This window comes from Equus caballus, chromosome 17, assembly GCF_041296265.1.
Source record: "Equus caballus isolate H_3958 breed thoroughbred chromosome 17, TB-T2T, whole genome shotgun sequence".
In the NCBI taxonomy this organism is placed as follows: Eukaryota; Metazoa; Chordata; class Mammalia; order Perissodactyla; family Equidae; genus Equus; species Equus caballus.
Genome location: NC_091700.1, coordinates 34,326,989 through 34,346,654, shown reverse-complemented (window position 1 = coordinate 34,346,654; position 19,666 = coordinate 34,326,989). Strand labels below are relative to the sequence as shown.

General features: G+C 34.4%; 1 long non-coding RNA gene across 3 annotated transcripts in view; it reads left to right on the top strand.

The window, feature by feature from the left end:
* Positions 1-19,666, top strand: part of LOC102149829 (uncharacterized) — a 100,401-nt gene that overhangs the window by 1,751 nt on the left and 78,984 nt on the right. For all 3 annotated transcript variants that reach the window (XR_288628.4, XR_011427689.1, XR_011427688.1), the window contains exon 2: positions 16,810-16,954. This is a non-coding gene — a long non-coding RNA (uncharacterized lncRNA). The remainder of the gene's footprint in view (positions 1-16,809; positions 16,955-19,666) is intronic.

Sequence of the window (19,666 nt, the reverse complement as noted above, 5' to 3'; positions counted from 1 at the left end):
AAATATTGGGAATTCTTTCCCACCTCAGTCCCCTAACTCTCCTCCCCATATATTTGTCTTCTCAGTCGTAGCATCATTTCTAGAGGCTTCTGAGTTTTATTTTTCTTGGAGCAAGAAAAGAAATTATAAATGGATTCATTTATACTCAATAGTTTACTTTTTGTAACTTTGCTAAGGCATCTAGCAAAATTTGGCATATATAACAAAAGAAAGGCCTTCTTATTCACCAAAAAATAGAAGAGCTGAAGTACATTTAATCACTGTAAACAAAAGCAAACTTTGGGTTTTAGGAAGTCTTTGGCAAATGTAACATTTAAGACAGCAAACACTGTGAATGGTCTAATGTCTTTTGGAAGGTATCCAATTAGTATCATGTAGAGGCAGAAATGATTGTATAAGTGCACAGTGTGACCATATTAGAATTCGTTGAATGTCAATGAAACATAACAATATTCTGTCTGCAAAAGCATATAAATTCCTCATTATTCGAAAAGAGTTGGAGGTAAATTAGATTTATATAAGGACTAAGAATATTTGCTTACATAGTCATAAAAATTCTTACCAGTTATTTTTATTAGTGTCCTCAAGTCGATTCCACTCCTAGTGCGTGGAACTCTGCCAGGTCTTTTTGCGCCACCCTCTCGCCTTCTGGCACTATATCAGACAATATTCCACTGCTATTTATAGGGTTTTCATGGCCAATTTTTTTTTAGAAGTGTGTGGCCAGGTCCTTCTTCCTAGTCTGTCTTGGTCTAGAAGCTCCACTGAAACCTGTCCACCATGGGTGACCCTGCTGATATTTGAAATATTGGTGGCATAGCTTTCAGCATCAGAGTTACATGTAGCTGCCACAGTATGACAACTGATGGGTGGTGCGGTTCCCTGACTTGCAGACAAATCTGGGCTGCAACAGTGAAAGAGCCGATTCTTACACACTAGATGAGCAATAGTTGGGGGTATAAAAAATAACACGTAATACCCAGATCATAATTTTGAAAAACTACATTTCTCTTGCATTTCTACATGAAGAATAAATTGGTACAACCACTTTGGAAAATAATTTGACAGTGTCTACTTAAGTGAACATACAGGGATACCCTATGGACCAGTATTTCCACTCCTTGGAATATACCCAACAAAATGTAATCATACGTTCACCAAAAGATATGTCTGAGAATGTTCATAGAAGCACTATCTTCTAGTAGTCCCAAACTGGGAATTACCCAAATATTGTCAACAGTATAATGCATAAATGAATTGTAATATATTCATGCAATGGAATAGTATATAGCAATGAGAATTAAGAGACTATTACTACCTGCAACAACAGGGATGAATTTCATAGCTATAATGTTGAATAAAAGAAGCCAGACACCAAAGACTAAATATCAAATGAGTTCCTCTACAGTCAAGCTCTGCACAACGATGCTTCAGTCAATGACTGGCCATATATATGATGGCAGTTGTATAAGATCAGAACCATATGTTCTAAGTGTGTAGTAGGCTATACTATCTAGATTTGTGTTAGTAGAATCTGTGATGTTTGCATAACTATCAAATCACCTAATGATGAGTTTTGCAGAACATATCCCCGTTGTTAAGTGACAGGACTCTATGTATAAGATTCAAAATTGGCAAAATTAATCTATGTTATTAGAAATCAGAATAAAGTTTACTTTTGTGCAGGCATCGGGACTAGGATGGGAGCTTCATGGGTGCTGTTAATATAATGTTTCTTGACCTGGGTGTTAATTATCCTGGTGTATTAACTCTGTGAAAATTCATCAAGTTGTATGCTTAGGATTTGTACACTTGTCTTTATGTGTATTCTATTTCAATAAGAGTTTATCTTCAAAAATTCCAAAAACTAAAAGAAAAAAACAATTACAACAAAAATGACTGGGGTTGATACTGGAATTTTAGAGGGTAGAGTGCAAGGGGACCAGTGATACTATATGAAAAGAGTGGGAAAGTGTAAAATTTGTCTATATTCAAGGTATGAAAGTACAGTGTAAATCAAGAAAAGGTTTACCTTTTATTTTTTCCTGTTCATTTCCAGGACTTCTTCAGCTTTTTTCTTCCTGTTGTTGTTAATTTTTTCTATTGAGGTAACATTGGTTTATACATGATATAAATTTCACATCTACATCATTATATGTCAATTTCTGTTGGACTGCATCATGTTCACCACCCAAAGACTAATTACCATCCAACACCATACACGTGTATGAATCACCACTTTCACTCTCCTCCCTCCCTCTTCCCCTCTGGTAACCACAAATCCAATCTCTGTCTCTATGTGTTTGTTTGTTGTTGTTTTTAATTTTCTATTTATGAGTGAGATCATATAGTGTTTGACTTTCTCCCTCTGACTTGTTTCACTTAGCATAATACCCTCAAGGTTCATCTATGTTCTCACAAGTGGCCAGATTTCACCTTTTTTATGACTGAGTCGTATTTCATTGTGTATGTATAACACATCTTCTTTATCCCATCATCCATTGATGGTCACATAGGTTGCTACCAAGTCTTGTGAATAATGCTGCAATGAACGTAGAGGAGCATATATCTTTACACATTTGTGTTTTCATGTTCTTCGGATAAATACTCAGTAGTGGAATAGCTGGATCAGATGATAGTTCTATTCTTAATTTTTTGAGGGACTCCGTACTGTTTTCCATAGTGGCTGTACCAGTTTGCACACCCACCAGCAGTGTATGAGAGATCCTTTTTCTCCACATCCTCTCCAAAGGTTATTATTTCTTGTCTTATTAATTATAGCCATTCTGACAGGTGTAAGGTTTTGATTTTCATTTTAGTTTTGATTTTAATTTCTCTAGTAATTAGTGATGTTGGAGATCTTTTCATGTGCCTGTTGGCCATCTGTATAGCTTCTTTGGAAAAATGTCTGTTCAGATCTTTTGTCCATTTTTTAATTGAGTTGTTAGTATTTTTGTGGTTGAGATATCTGAGTTCTTTATATATTTTAGATATTAACCTGTTATCAGATATATGGTTTGCAAATATCTTCTCCTGATTGTCAGGTTGTCTTTTCATTCTGTTGATGGTTTCCTCAGCTGCAGCAGACTTATATTTCTCAAACAGCCACATAGAAGTTTGGACCCACTTTCCAACACCTGAAACAATTGTATGCTGCCACTCCTTTGGACAGCCCCACCCAGCTGCACTCCTGAAAGAGCTGACTATAGCTTTGCAGACCTGAGGCCTACAGCAATTGTAAGCCCTGAGCCTAGCAATCAGCCATGCTGGGGGCCTACTCACTTAGACAAACTGCAGCAGAAATGTGCTATTAGACATTGCAGCCAGCTTTAATGGGGCTCCCCATGCCTGGTAAAGTGACTGAAGGGACCATTGCAGCTGCACAGAACTGAGCATTACAACCAGCCAGCCAGGGAGACAATCTAGCCTCCCCATGCATCTGCAGCAAGAGCTACCCTGCCACAACAGAAGGACATATGTAGCTCATACAGGGCAAACTCCTGGAACATTTGGAACTGGTGATGAGAAGGAAGCACACAGCTGGGCCTCATAGGGCACCTCTTCCACAAGGCCACCTCTTCATGATTGAGAGTTGTAGCTAATCTACCTAATACGTAGATATAAGCACAGAGAAAGAGGCAAAATGAGGAGACACAGGAATATGTTCCAAATAATGGAACAGGATAAATCCTCATAAAAAGAACTAAATGGAACAGAGATAAATAGTCTAGCTGATAAAGAATACAAACTAATAGGCATAAGCATGCTCAATGATCTTCGGACAAGAATGGATGAATTCAGTGAGAACTTCAAGAAAGAATTGGAAAATACAAAAACCAATCGGAAATGAAGAATAGAGTAATGGTAATGAAAAATTCAGTAGAGGGACTCAATAACAGAGTAGATGATGCAGAAGAATGGATCAGAGAGCTAGGCAAAAGACTAGAGGAAATTAGTCACATTGAAAAGATAAAGTAAAAAAGAATTATAAAGAAAAAAGACAGTCTAAGTGACCTCTGGGACAACATCAAGTGCACTAACATCTGTATTTTGTGTCCCAGAAGAAGAGAGAGACAAAGGGCCAGAGAATCTATTAGAAGAAATAACAGTTGAAAACTTTCCTAACCTAAAGAAGGAAAGAGACACCCAGGTATGAGAAGCACAGAGAGCACGAAACAAGATAAAGCTAAAGAGGCCCACACCAAGACACATTTTAATTAAAATATCAAGAGTTAAAGATAAAGAGAGAATCCTAAAAGCTGCAAGAGAAAGGCAACAAGTTATGTACAAAGGAAACCCCATAAGGCTATCAGCTGACTTCTCAGTGGAAACCTTATATGCTGGAAGGGAGAGGCACAATATATTTAAAGTGCAGAAAGGAAAATATCTACAGCCAAGAATACTCTACAGGGCAAGGTTATCATTCAGAATGGAAGGAGAGATAAAGGGTATCCAAGACAAGGAAAAATTAAAGGAGTTTATTACCAAGAAGCCAGCCTTACAAGAAATGCTAAAGGGACTTATTTAAGTGGAAAAGAAAAGAACATAAATAGGAACAACAAAATTATCAATCAATAAATAAAATAACTGGTAAAGGCAAATACACAGTAAAGGTGGCAGGTCAGCTACACATCAAGCTAATATGAAAGTCAAAACACAAAAGTGCTAAAATGATCTATTTCCATGGTAAGATGGTAACAGGTACAAAAGCACAAAAAAAGAGGATAAATATGATATCAAAAACATAAAGTGTGGGGGGAGGGGAGTAAAAGAGTAGAGCTTTTAGCAAAAGGTCAAACTTGAGACCCACCAACTTAATATAGATAGCTATATACGTAGGTTATTATATATGAACCTCATGATAATCACAAACCAGAAACCTACAATAAATACCCCCAAAATTAAGAGAAAGGACCCCAAACAAAGAAAGCCATCAAACCACAAGAGAACAGAGCAAGAGAAGAAGAATGGAACAGAGAAGAACTTCTAAAAAAACAAGAAAAAAAGTAACAAAATGGCAATAAGTACATATGTATCAATAGCTACTTTCAATCGCAAGGGACTAAGTGCTCCAGTCAAAAGGCATAAGGTGGAAGATTGGATAAAAAGACAAGACTCATTTAGATGCTGCATATGAGACACACTTCAGAATTAAAGACACTCACAAAGTGAAAGTGAATGGATGGAAAAAGAAATGCAATGGTAATTAAAAGAAAGCTGGGGTAGCAATACTTATATCAGACAAAATAGACTTTAAAACAAAAACTGTAACAAGAGACAAAGGAGTGTACTACATAATGATAAAGGGAACAATCCAACAAGAAGAGGATATAACACTTATAAATATTGATGCAGCCAAAAGGAGCACCTAAATATACAAAGCAACTATTAACAGACATAAATGGTGAAATAGGCAGTGACACAATAATAGTCAGAGACTTTAACATTCCGTTTACACCAATGGGTAGATCATCCAAACAGTAGATCAACAAGGAAACATTGGCCTTAAATTACACATTAGACCAGATGGACTTAGTAGACATATACAGAACATTCCATCCAAAACCTGTAGAATACACATTCTTTTCCAATGCATATGGAACATTCTCCAGGATAGATCACATTTCGGCCACAAAACAACTCTCAATAAAGTAAAAAAGACTGAAATAATACTGAGCATGTTTCCTGACCACAATGGTATGAAACTAAAAATCAACTACAGGAATAGAATTGGAAAAGTCACAAAAATGTGAGGATTAGACAAAATGCTACTGAACAATAGTTGGGTCAATGAATAAATCAAAGGAGAATTCAAAAAATATCTGGAGACAAATGAAAATGAAAATATGACATGCCTAAATTTATGGGATATAACAAAAGTGATTCTAAGAGGGAAGTTTATAGCAATACAGGCCTATGTCCATAAACAATGAAAATCTCAAATAAACAATCGAACAGTTCACCTAAAGGAACTATAAAAAGAGCAAACAAAGCCAAAACTCATTAGAAGGAGGGAAATAATAAAAATCAGATTGGAAATAAATGAAATAGATACTAAAACAATAGAAAAAATCAATGAAACGAAGAGCTGGTTCGTTGAAAATATAAAGAAAATTGACAAACATTTAGCTAGACTCACCAGGAAAAAAGAGAGAAGGCTCAAATAAATAAAATCAGAAATGAAAAAGGAGAAATTACAAGGGACATCTGAGAAATACAAAAGATTATAGGAGACCCCTACAAAAAGCTATATGCCAGTAAATTGGGTAATCTAGAAAAAAATCGATAAATTCTTAGAATCATGCAATCTTCCAAAACAGAATCAAGAAGAAACAGAGAATTTGAATAGACCAATCACCAGTAAGGAGATCAACCAATAATCAAACGTCTCCCCAAAAATAAAAATCCTGGAACAGAAAGCTTCCTTGGTAAATTCTACCAAACATTCAAAGAAGATTTAATACTTATATTTCTCAAACTCTTCCAAAAATTTGAAGAGAAGGAGAAGCTTCCTAACTCATTCTACGAGGACAGAATTACGGTGATACCAAAACCAGAGAGGGACAACACAAAAACACAAAATTACAGGCCAATATCACTGATGAACATCAATGCAAAAATCCTCAACAAAATACTAGCAAATCAAATATAACAATACATTAAAAGATGATACACCACAATGAAGTGAGATTTATTCCAGGGGTACAGGGATGCCTCAATATCCACAAATCAATCAATTGTGATATGGTACATTAAAAAACGTGAAGCAAAAACCCCACGTGGTCGTCTCAATAGATGCAGAGAAAGCATTTGACAAGATACAGCTACAGCATTCATTTATGAAGAAAACTCTGAATAAAATGGGTATAGAGGGAAAGTACCTCAACATCATAAAGGCCATATATGACAAACCCACAGCAAATATCATTCTCAATGAGGAAAAACTGAAAGCTATCCCTCTAAGAACAGGAACCAGACAAGGATGCCACTTTCACCCTTCCTATTTAACATAGTTATGGAAGTCCTAGCCAGAGCAATCAGGCAAGAAAAAGAAATAAGAAGGATCCAAATTGGAAAGGAAGAAGCGAAACTGTCGCTCCTTCAAGATGATATGATTTTATTTATAGAAAACCCTAAAGAATCCACCAAAAAACTTTTGGAAATAATAGATGAATATGGTAAAGTTTCAGGATACAAAATCAACATACAAAAATCAATTGTGTTTCTATACACTAACAGTGAGGTAGCAGAAAGAGAAATTAAGAATACAGTCCCATTTACCATTGGAGTGAAAAGTATAAGATACCCAGGAGTAAATTTAACCAAAGAGGTGAAAGACCTGTACACTGAAAAGTATAAAACATTTTTGAAAGAAATTGAAGAAGACACAAAGAAATAGAAAGACATTCTGTGCTCTTGGATTGGATGAATTAACATAGTTAAAATGTCCATACTTTCTAAAGCAATCTATGGATTCAATACAATCTCTGTCAATGTTCCAATGATGTTTTTCACAGAAATAGGACAAAAAATTCTAAAATCTATATGGAACAACAAAAGACCTGAATAGCCAAAGGAATCCTGACAAAAAGAACAGAGATGGAGGTATCACACTCTTTGATTTCAAAATATACTACAAAGCTATAGTAACCAAAACAGTATGATATTGGCACAAAAACAGAGACACAGATAAATGGAACAAAACTGAGAACCCAGAAATAAACCCACACATCTATGGACAGCAAATTTTCAACAAGGGAGCGAAGAACATAGAATGGAGAAAAGAAAGTCTCTTCAATAAATGGTGTTGACAAAACTGGACAGCCACATGCAGAAGAATGAGAATAGACCATTATCTTACACCATACACAAAAATTAACTTCTTCAGCTTTTTGACAAATTATTTAATCAACCGCTACACTTCTCATAGTGTTTGAATTTCTAATTAACATAGTTATATTAGGGTGTGTTTGTGGCTGTCCATTCATGGTGACCTTGCATGTTGGTGGAGATATTAGCCACTTCACTATGACTGCTTCACCTCACTTCATTGCTCTGTGTAGAAATTATATGAACCTTACATATTAAAGTACATATCAAATTATTGCAATTTACCTTTATTTCTCTTTTATATTATAAATAGGACATAATATAGATTTTTGAAAACTATGTGTGTGGGCAGTTTGTTTTATCTAGTAATCTATATTCAGGTTATAAAAGAGAGCATTAAAATATTTGTAATAAAAAGGAGGCATTGAGAGCCACTGATTTATGTAACCTAATACTTTTATAATAGATACTAACTTCTCACAGCACAAACTCCGGTGTACTAAAAATATAATTAATTCCTTTTTCCTTTCTTTCTTTCTGTCTCTGTTTCAAGCCAATTTCTGCCTAGTTGCGCAAAGTTAACCTGAGTTTTCTCTGTCTAATCAAGTTTTTCTTAGTGAAATAGGAATTTCTAGATCCATCATGGTTCCTCTTTGTATGATTCTTCTTGAAGTTGTGTATAGAATACAAGCTTTTGGAGGGCTATGATATCTGGTCCTTTGCCATCATCTGTCCATATGCCCACTGAAATTTGTATCCACTTACATCATCTGAGATGTCTGAAGTTCCATTGTTCTCTGATATCAGTCCTTTTTAAATGATGGCAAAGTGTCTGCAGGTCCACCACTCCTCTCTAAGGGATATTAGAGAAGTGCCCTCTTGAATTACTCTGTGGTTGTAGGAAGCTTAGCAGGGCTCAGCCATCTTTGACGAATTATAATGTGCCTCTCTGACCAGAATGGAGGGAGTCTTGTTGCCTTCCTAGTTCCCACTGGAAGCAAGAACTAGGTCTCTTCTCTCTGAGTCTATAATTCTCTAGGTGTTGTTTTCCTAAGAATCAGAGAATAGCACCATTTTTCAGACATACCTTCCAATGTCTAATTCTATCATTTTCTTCTCCTCCTTTCTCTAGCCCAGAGTATTTTAACTTCTTGGCTGGAGAATAATGGAAAGGCAGCAGAGGGAAAATGTGAGTGGTTTAGAAATTATGCCTTCAAATATCTATTTCATATCTTTTGCAACTCATGAGCTTAGAATTATCTTCTTTTGCCCTCCATTGCTTGCTTGTAGTTTTCCTTTTCTCTGAAGCATTGGAGTCCTAATATCTTTGAACAAAAGAAAAAATAATGAAGTAAAATATAAAAAGGAATAAAAACCTCTGCTAATACTCGAAAATATTTTCCTGATACCTTTACAGTGAGGAATTCAAGGCCCAGAAGTTATATAACCAATTTGGGGTAAAACAGATCTTCCAGGTTTCCTGGCTCCTTGTTCTGTTCTCTTTCTAATACACAGTGATATATGCACTGAGTGTCTTAAATGATCTAGTAATTTTATCATGGATGAAAGCAGGTATTCTGTAAACCTCACAGAAGTAAGGCTATCTTTTCTCGTGAGATGGTTTCAAGGATCCTTACATCCTTCCTACTAGGTATAACCTAAAACTATTTTCTCTGGTATGCAGTCAGATTTTCATCTTTACTTGTTGCTATCTTACTAACTGATATAGGAAAAAACACATTCTAAATTTGGAGTTGTAGATGAACTTTGGCAAAAGATCATTTTCATGTCAAAATAATCCTATAATTAATCATTGAAGAATTGCTACTCATGCATTGATAACATGTGCCACTTTGGGCAGGTTAGGTGGTGATGGGGGCTGGTGGTGACAGTTTTCGTTTCTGTATAAATTCAGGAGTCTTAATTTACTGAATTGTTTTCACATTAACCTATGGGAGAGTTTTTTCATAATTAATATATTATGTAACAGAAATAAAATTACAAAAGAAGTAAATGGCATTTAAACCACACTGCAAGTCAATGAAAGTTTCTCTCCCTCAGCAAAGTCCTATTCTTAATGTCAAATAAGAACAAAGCCATTTAAGAAATAAAATTACAATGACGTAAGAAAATGAAAATGGTAAAGAGTGTTTTAAAAACAAAAAAATAGAAGACAAATGGATAGATTAATGGAAAGATAGTCCATGCTCTTGGATTGGAAGTATTAACATAGTTAAAATGCCCATACTTCCTAAAGCACTCTACAGATTCAGTGCAATCCTTATCAAAGTTCCAACAACATCTTTTACAGAAATAGAACAAAGAATCCTAAAATGTATATGGAATAACAGAAGACCCTGAATAGCCAAAGGAATCTTGAGAAGAAAGAACAAAGCTGGAGGTATCACACTCTCTGATTTCAAACTATACCAACTATACTACAAAGCTATAGTAACCCAAACAGTATGATACTGGCACAAAAACAGATATACAGATCAATGGAACAGAATCGAGAACCCAGAAATAAACCCACACATTTATGGACAGCTAATTTTCTACAAGGGAGCCAAGAGCATACAATATAGAAAGGAGAGTCTCTTCAATAAACGATGTTGGGAAGACAGGACAGTCACATACAAAAGAATGAAAGTAGACCATTATCTTACACCATGCACAAAAATCAACTCAAAATGGATTAAAGTCTTGAATGTAAGATCTGAAACCATGAAACTTCTAGAAGAAAACATAGGCAATGTGCTCTTTGGCAGCAGTCTTAGCATTTTTTCAAATACCATGTCTGACCAGCAAGGGAAACAATAGAGAAAATGAACAAATGGTACTACATCAAACTAAAAAGCTTCTACACAGCAAAGGAAACAATCGAGTAAATGAAAAGACAACCTAAAAATTGGGAGAAGATATTTGCAAACCATATATCAGATACGGAGTTAATATCCAAAATATACAAAGAATTCATACATCTCAATAACAACAAAACTTAACAACCAAATTAAAAAACGAGAAAAATATCTGAACAGAGATTTCTCCAAAGAAGATATGGGGATGGCCAACAAGCACATGAAAAGATGTTCAACATCATTAACTAACAGGGAAATGCAAATCAAAACTACACTGAGGTATTACCTCACTCCTGTCAGAATGGCTATAATTAATAAGACTAGAAACAATAACTGCTAGAGAGGATGTGGAGAGAAGGGAACCCTCATCCACTGCTGGTGGGAGTGCAAACTGGTGCAGCCACTATGGAAAACAGTATGGAGTTTCCTCAGAAAATTAAGAGATCTACCATATGATCCAGCTATTCCCCTCTGGGTATTTATCCAAAGAACTTGAAAACACAAATTCATCAAGATACTTGCACCCCTATGTTCATTGCAGCATTATTCACAATATCCAAGACTTGGAAGCAACCTAGGTGCCCATCAAGCGACGAATGGATAAAGAAGATGTGGTATATGTGCACAATGGAATACTACTCAACTATCAGAAATGATGAAATCCGACCATTTGTGACAACATAGATGGGCCTTCAAGTCCGTGTTGAGGGTATTATGTTAAGTGAAAAAAGTCAGAGGGAGAAAGACAAATACCATATGATCTCACTCATAAGTAGAAGATAAAAACAACGACAAACAAACACATAGCAACAGAGATTGGATTAGTGGTTACTAGAGAGGAAGTGGGGAGGGAAGTGGGCAAAAGGGATCATTAGGAACATGTGTGTGAGGATGCATTGTAATTAGTCTTTAGGTGCTGAAAATGGTGTAATCTACACAGATTTCAAAATATATTACTATGTACTCCTGAAAGTTATAAAATAATGTTACTGCCAAATTTAATTAATTTAAAAAATGAATAAATAAAATACATTAGAGATGAAACCAGTTTATTTAAATTAAAATAAAATATTTATAAAAATAAAATGAAAAATACCAAGGACCTAATTGATATAAATATTGAGTTTACAAATAGAAAGTGGAAAGATACTTCAAACTGAAGCATGTATCTGTGCTTCGATAATATGAAATGCTTACTCACTAAGAAGAAAAACATCATTTCCATATTTACTGGAAATTTTTATTTAATATTTTTGAAAATTGAATGAACTTAGTTATTTCAAGGTAAACTTATGTGACTTAAAGGGAAAATGAATTTGCCTTTTCCTTAACTTCTTGTTTTACTGTTCTATAATATTATATTTTTTAACTTCTTATCCTAGATTTGTGTCTAACTAGTATTTTCTCTTTTCTTTTAGATTTCTGTAATGGGATTTTATGACATTTGTTTTCCCTATAATGCTCAATTTTTCATGACTTGCCCTAAGAATTAACATGGTCATCACACCTGTGTTTTCAGTTGTTATAAAGTGTTATTAGTAGTCATGATGTGAATTAGTCCATGAGACACTTGCAAAGTATTAAAATAAGTATGACATCTTAATTATATAAGAATTGTGTCATCCCAAGAGCATAAGAATGTCTGAAAATTATTGGTAAAGGTAAATATAGAATCAAAACAGGATACTTTATTATTATAATAGTCGTGGGAAAATTGCTTTTAATTCTACTATAAGAGTCAAAACACAAAAGTATTAGAAACAACTATAACAAAATTATGTTTGTGGGTACGTAATATAGATACATTTAAATTGTGACATCAATAGCATAAAAGGTGGAAGGAGAGGTAAAAGCTGAGAATTCTTGTTTGCAAGTGAAATTGTTAGCTTAAAATAGACTGTTATAACTGTAAGATATTGTATGTAAGCTTCATGGTAATCACAAAGAAATACCTATAGAAGTTACACAAATAAAAAGAGAAAGGAAAAAATCTTATAAATACAAGAAAACAATGAAACACAAAGGCAGTTAGAGAGAAAAGGAGGGACAAAGGAAGTACAAGACAAACAAAAACAGTAAAAAATAGCAATAATAAATTCTTCTCTATCAATAATCACTTTAAGTGTAAATGAAATAAACTCTCCAATAAAAAGACATGGAATTGCTGAATGGATAAAAAACCAAGAGCCAAATGTGTGCTGTTTACAAGAAATTCACTTTGGATCCAAGAACAAACATAGGCTGAAATTGAAAGGATGAAAGTGAAAGTGAAAAAAAGTTCCATGCAAATGATAACCAAAAGAAAGCAAGAGTGGCTATGATGAGTATCAGGCAAAGTAGACTTTAAGTCAAAAACCGTCTCTAGAGAACAAGAAAGTCATTATGTAATGATAAGAGGGTCAATTCAACCAGAAGATATATCAATTGTAAATATATATGCACCCAACATCAGAGATCCTAAATATGTAAAACAAATATTGACAGATCTGTAAGTAGAATTTGACAGTAATATAATAATAGTAAGAGACTTCAGTAACTCACTTTCAATAATGGATAGAACATCCAGAAAGAAAATCAATAAAGAAACAGTGGACCTGAACAAGACGATAGACCAAATGAACCTAAAACAGACATATATAGAGCTTTTCCACCCAATAGCAGAAGAATACGCATTCTTCTTAAGTGTGTATAGGACACTCTGGGATAGATCACATATTGGATCACAAAACAAATCTTAACAAATTTAAGGAGATTGAAATCATACCAAGTATCTTCCCAACCACAATAGAATGAAACTAGAAATCAATAACAGCAAGAAAATGGGAAAATTCACAAATACATGGAAACTAAATTAAATAATCTTGAACAAAAACTCAGTCGAAGAGGAAATCAAGAGTATTTAAAAAACCTTGAGATAAATGAAAATTAAAATATACCAAAGCTTATGGGATGCATCAAAAGTAGTACCAAGAAAGAAGTATATAGTGATAAAAATGCCTACATTAAAAAAGAAGAAAGATCTAAAATAAACAACCTTCTTTACACTTCAACAAACTAGAGAAAGAACAACAAACTAAACTCAAACTTAACAGAGAGAAGGAAGTAATAAAGATCAGAGCAGAAATAAAGAATAGAAAAACAATAGGAAAAAATCAACAAAATTATTAGTTGTTTTTTTAAAAATAAATGTGACAAACTTATCTAGACTTACCAAAAAAAAGAGAGAAGATTCAAATACATACTATCAGAAATAAAAGAGAAAACATTACAATGGATGCCTCAGACATAAAATGATCATAAGGGACTATTGTGAACAATTATATTAGAAGAAATTGGACAACCTAGAAGAAATGGATAAATTCCTAGAAATGTATAATCTACCAAGACTGAATCAAGAAAGCCTGAACAGACCAACAACAAATAAGAATATTGACATAGTAATAACAAATCTTGCAATAAAGAGAAGCCCATGACCAGATGGCTTCATGGCTAAACCTTACCAAACATCCAAAGAAGAATTAATGCCAATATTTCTTAAAGTTTTCCAAAAATACTAGAAGAAATGCTTTCAAACTTATTTTATCAGGCCAGCATCATCCTGATACCAAAGCTAGACAAAGGCACCACAAGAAAAGTAAACAACAGGCCAATATCTCTGATGAATACAGAGGCAATAATCCTCAATAAAATACTAGCCAATCAAATTCAACAATACATCAAAAATATTATAAATTGGGATTTATCCCTGGGATGTAAGTTTGGTTTAACATACACAAATCAGTCAATGTAATACACCATATTAAGTTAATGAACAATAGAAACTGCATAATCATCTCAATAGATGCAGAAAAAGCATCTGACAACATTCAGTATCCATTTGTGATAAAAAAAATCTGAGCAAAATAGATATAAAACAAAATTTCCTCAACACAATAAAGACCATTTATGAAAAGCTTACAGCTAACATCATAATTAATAGGAAAAACTGAGTGCTTTCTTCTCTAGGATCTGCAAGGCAGATCTAACACAAAGCAAGGATGCCTACTCTCACCACTTCTGTTTAAGATGGTATTAGAAGTCCTCACCAGAGCAATTAGATAAGAAGAAATAAAATGCCTTCATATTGGGAAGGAAGAAGTAAATGATCTCTGCTTGTAGATGACATGATCCTACATGTAGAAAACGCTAAAGACCAATAAAAAATTGTTAAAACTAATAAAGAAATTCAGTAAAGTTGCAAGATAAAATATTAACATGCAAAAATCAGTTGCATCTCTTTACACCAACAATGGTCTATCCACAAAGGAAATCAAGAAAATTATCCTATTTGTGATTGCATCAAAAAGAATAAAATACTTAAGAATACATTTAACCAAGTAGTTGAAAGATCTATACACTGATGACTATGAAACACCAATAAAAAATTGAAGACATAAACAAACGGGAAGATATCTCATGTTCATGTATTGGAAGAATTACTATTATTAAAATGTCCCTGCTACCCAAAGCAATCGACAGATTCAATGCAATTCCCATCAAAATTCCAATGGCATTTTCCACAGAAATAGAAAAAACAATTCTAAAATTTATATGGAACCACAGAAGATCCCAAATAGCCAGGACAGTCTTGAGAAAGAAGAACAAAGCCAGAGGCATCACAATTTCTGCTTTTTTTATTATATTACAAAGATATAGTAATCAGGCGTGGGCCCCATGGCCGAGTGGTTAAGTTTGCGTGCTCTGCTTTGGCAGCCCAGGGGTTTGCTGGTTTGGATCCTGGGTGCGGACGTGGCACCACTCGTCATGCCATGCTGAGGCGGCATCCCACATGCCACAGCTAGAGGGACCCACAACTAGAATATATAACTATATACTGGTGGGCTTTGGGGGGGAGACGGAGAAGGGGAAGGGGGAAGAAGGAGAAGGAGAAGGAGAAAAAAGAAGATTGGCAACAGATGTTAGCTCAGGTGCCAATCTTTACAAAAACACCCCAAAAAACAAAGATAAAGTAATCAAAACAATATGGCATAGGTATAAAAACAGACACAGAGACCAATGGAACAGAATAGAGAGTCCGGAAATAAATCTAGGTGTAGATGGTCAACTGCTTTTAAACAGTGCCAAGAATACACAATTGGGAAAGGATAGTCTCTTTGATAAATGATGCTTGGAAAATTGGATATCCATATGCAAAAGAATGAAACTGGACTCTTATCTTGCACCATGCAAAAAATTTAACTCTAAATGGATTAATTTAAATGTGAGACTTGAAACCATAAAACTCCTATAAGAAACATAAGGAAAAAGCTCTTTTACATTGGCCGTGGCAATGAATTTTGGGGTATGACATTAAAAGTTTAGGCAACAAAAGAAAAAATAAGGAAGTGGGACTACATCAAATTATCAAGTTTCTGAACAGAAAAGGAAACAATCAACAAAATTAAAAACCAACCAACGGGATAAGAAAAAATATTTGCAAATCATATATCTGATAAAGGGTTAATATCCAAAATATTTAAGAACTTACACAACTCAATAGCAAAAAAAAAAAAAAAAAAAAAACCCAAACAGCCAATTAAAAAAAAAATAGCCAAAAGATTCTAATACAGATTTTCCCAAATAAGACATACAAATGGCCAACAGCTATATGAAAAGACTCTTGACATCCCTGATCATCAGGGAAATGCACATCAAAACCACAATGAAATATCACCTCACAACTGTTAGGATAGCAATTAGCAAAAGAATTCAAGGTAACAAGTGTTGGCAGGATGTGGAAGAAAGGGAACTCTTGTACACTGTTGGCGGGAATGTAAATTGGTACAGCCATTATAGAAAACAGTGTAGAGCTTCCTCAAAAAACTAAAAATAGAGCTAACATATGATCCAACAGTCCGTCTTCTGGGTATATATCCAAAGGAAAGGAATTCAGTATCTCGAAAAGATACCTGTGCTCCCATGTTCTTTGCAGTATTATTGACAATCACCAAGCTACAGAAGCAACCTTAAGTGTTCATCGATGGATGAATGGATGAAGAAATTGTGATATGCATAGAGGAATATGTAAATTGTGAGATACAAAAACAGGTATACATATATGCACTTTTTTTGTTATTTGCAGCAACATGGATGAACCTGGAGGATCTTTTGCTAAGTGAAATAAGCCTGACACAGAAAGAAAGAAACTGCATGATTGCATTTACATATGGAATCTGAAGAAGTTGAATACACAGAAGCAGAGAATAGAATGTGGTCACCACAGATGGGTAAGTGGGGGAAATTTGGAGATATTGGTCAAAGGGTACAAAGTTCAGTTATATAGGATGAATAAGTATCGAGATCTAATGTATAGCATGATAACTATAGCTAATAATGCTGTATTGAATATTGGAAATTTGCTAAGAGAGTAGATTTCAGGTGGTCTCATCACAGAAAAAAATGGTAACTATGTGAGAGGGATGATATGTTAATTAGCTTCACTGTAGTAATCATTTCACTATGCATATGCACACCAAATCATTGTGTTGTACACCTTACATATATAATTTTTATTAAAACAATTTAAAAAGTCATCTAGAGAGCTTTTGAAGGTTACTAATTCCCTAAAGGCCACCCCAGACCAATTAAATATTTAGTATCTCTAAGGATAGGGCCCAGGATAAAAAAAAAAAAGAATTGTATCATAGCTTGCCATGTTATGAATATGTTGTTTGCTTGGCATTAAAATATTAATATTCTTCTCAATTTGATACTGTTGGTCTTAGATATATAAGAACAATTTTAATTTATAACTCTCCATCATGCCTAAGCAAAGCCATGGATAATATTCTCTTAAATTTTATCGCATTTTGTTCTTTTTGAAGTGCTTTTACATTCACTACCTTATTTTATGTCTGAAATAAAACATACAAAAGGATGGGTGTTCATCTATTATCTCTTTTAAAAATGAGAAAACAGGGGCCAGCCCAGTGGCATAGTGGTTAAGTTCGCGCATTCCACTTTGGTGGCCTGGCCCAGGGTTCATAGGTTTGGATCCCAAAAGCAGACCTAGCACTGTTCATCAAGCCACGCTGTGGTGGCATCCCACATAAAATAGAGGAAGATTGGCATAGATGTTAGCTCAGCAACAATCTTCCTCAAACAAAAAGAGGAAGATTAGTAAGAGATGTTAGGGCCAATCTTCCTCACCAAAAGAATGAGAGAGAAAATGAACAAAAATAGGTTATGTACGTGCCTAAGGTCACACATGGTTTGTGAGAGAATAGTGAAAACACACAGCTATTGATCTTTCTTTACAAAATTTACCTTATCTGATCCTATACAAAGTTTATTTTTAACATTTATTGTTTAAAATACAAATAATTGAATTGATAAACTCATTTGAGGAACTTCTTAAGGAGTTCTTACTCAATTTTTATTTCCCAGCACCTTGAGCAGTATCTGGCATAGAGCAGGTAATCAGTATTTGTTGAATGAATTAATGTTAGCTTAAAAATGTTATAGATTGGAAATGCTTCCTAATTGCAGTAATGTTTTTATATTCCATTAACTGCAGTCAGAAAGGCTCTTAATGCATTTTGATTTTTGCATTGTTCTTGCTTTAAGGGTTATCTATTCAAAGGATAAGACTACTCGCTCAATTTACTGCTACTGGTGAAAGCAGGGGTTAGAAAAGGTTAATTAAAGATTCTTATCAAATATAATTTAAAAAGAATCCATTCAAATAAAAAATTATTTGAATATCCTCACTTTTTCCTTCACCATTACTTTATGTGACATATTTATTCTGAATCAGAGACCCTCCATTAGAAATCTCATTATTGATTCTTCTAAGCCTGTATACTTCTCAGAAAGGAAGGGTAGCCCATTGATAATAACTTCCTTGAAGTTTCCATGGTGCTGGTCTGTAAAGCAGAGGTAGCAGGCTGGTGATGAACAGCCCTGGGAACTTTTGGGTTTGGTCTGCATGGCGCAGCTAAGTGAGCGTTACATTAGGTGCAGATATAAATGTTTCCGCACCTATTGTCTTAATTACACTTTCATGTTTTCTGTTGATCCCCTGCAGCCATTTGAGCTTATGACCCTTAATATAAATGATATGATTTGGGAAAAGCATTTGTGCTTGGAATTTCATTAGCCAAAGGAACAGTGTGAATACTTATATATGTTTTAAAGTTATAATGCAAAAATTAGAGATCTTAAAGACCCAAATAGCTATGTGAGAACCTTACCCATGGTTTAAGAGTTATGTCACAAAGAGGAATTGCTTTTAAAAGTTTAGCTTGGACTACTACTCAGCCATAAGAAATGATCAAATCCAGCCATTTGTGACAACATAGATGGACCTTGACGGTATTATGCTAAGTGAAATAAGTCAGAGGGAGAAAGTCAAATACCATATGATCTCACTCTTAAGTAGAAGATAAAAACAACAACAAACACACACATAGAAAGAGAGACTGGATTGGCAGTTACCAGAGGGGAAGGGGGTAGGGAGGAGGGTGAAAGGGGTGACTGGGCACCCCTTGTGGTGATGGATTATAATTAGTCTTTGGGTGGTGAACATGATGTAATCTACACAGAAATCAAAATACATAATGATGTACACCTGAAATTTATATAATGTTATAAACCAATGTCACTGCAATAAAAAAAGTTTAGCTTAAAAGAACTACTCTAGATATTAGAATTATATAATCTAGATAATTCTGAAACTATTAATTGGTATGGAAATTAAATGTTTCAAGTAACAATTTTAAAAATTGTGCAAAGAGGGTCAGCTGCCTGCTATGACCACGTTGTCATTGCCTGCAATTCTGAGTGCCTTTTAGACATCTCTGTTCATCTCAGTTTAGTTGATTCTATCCAAAGTCTATAATAATGCCTTTAAAATTTCCTGTGTCTTTCATTCATAGCTACTTTTTCTTGCTTTCTGAGGTATTAAAATGACTTCTATGTTACAAGATTTTAATTTTTTT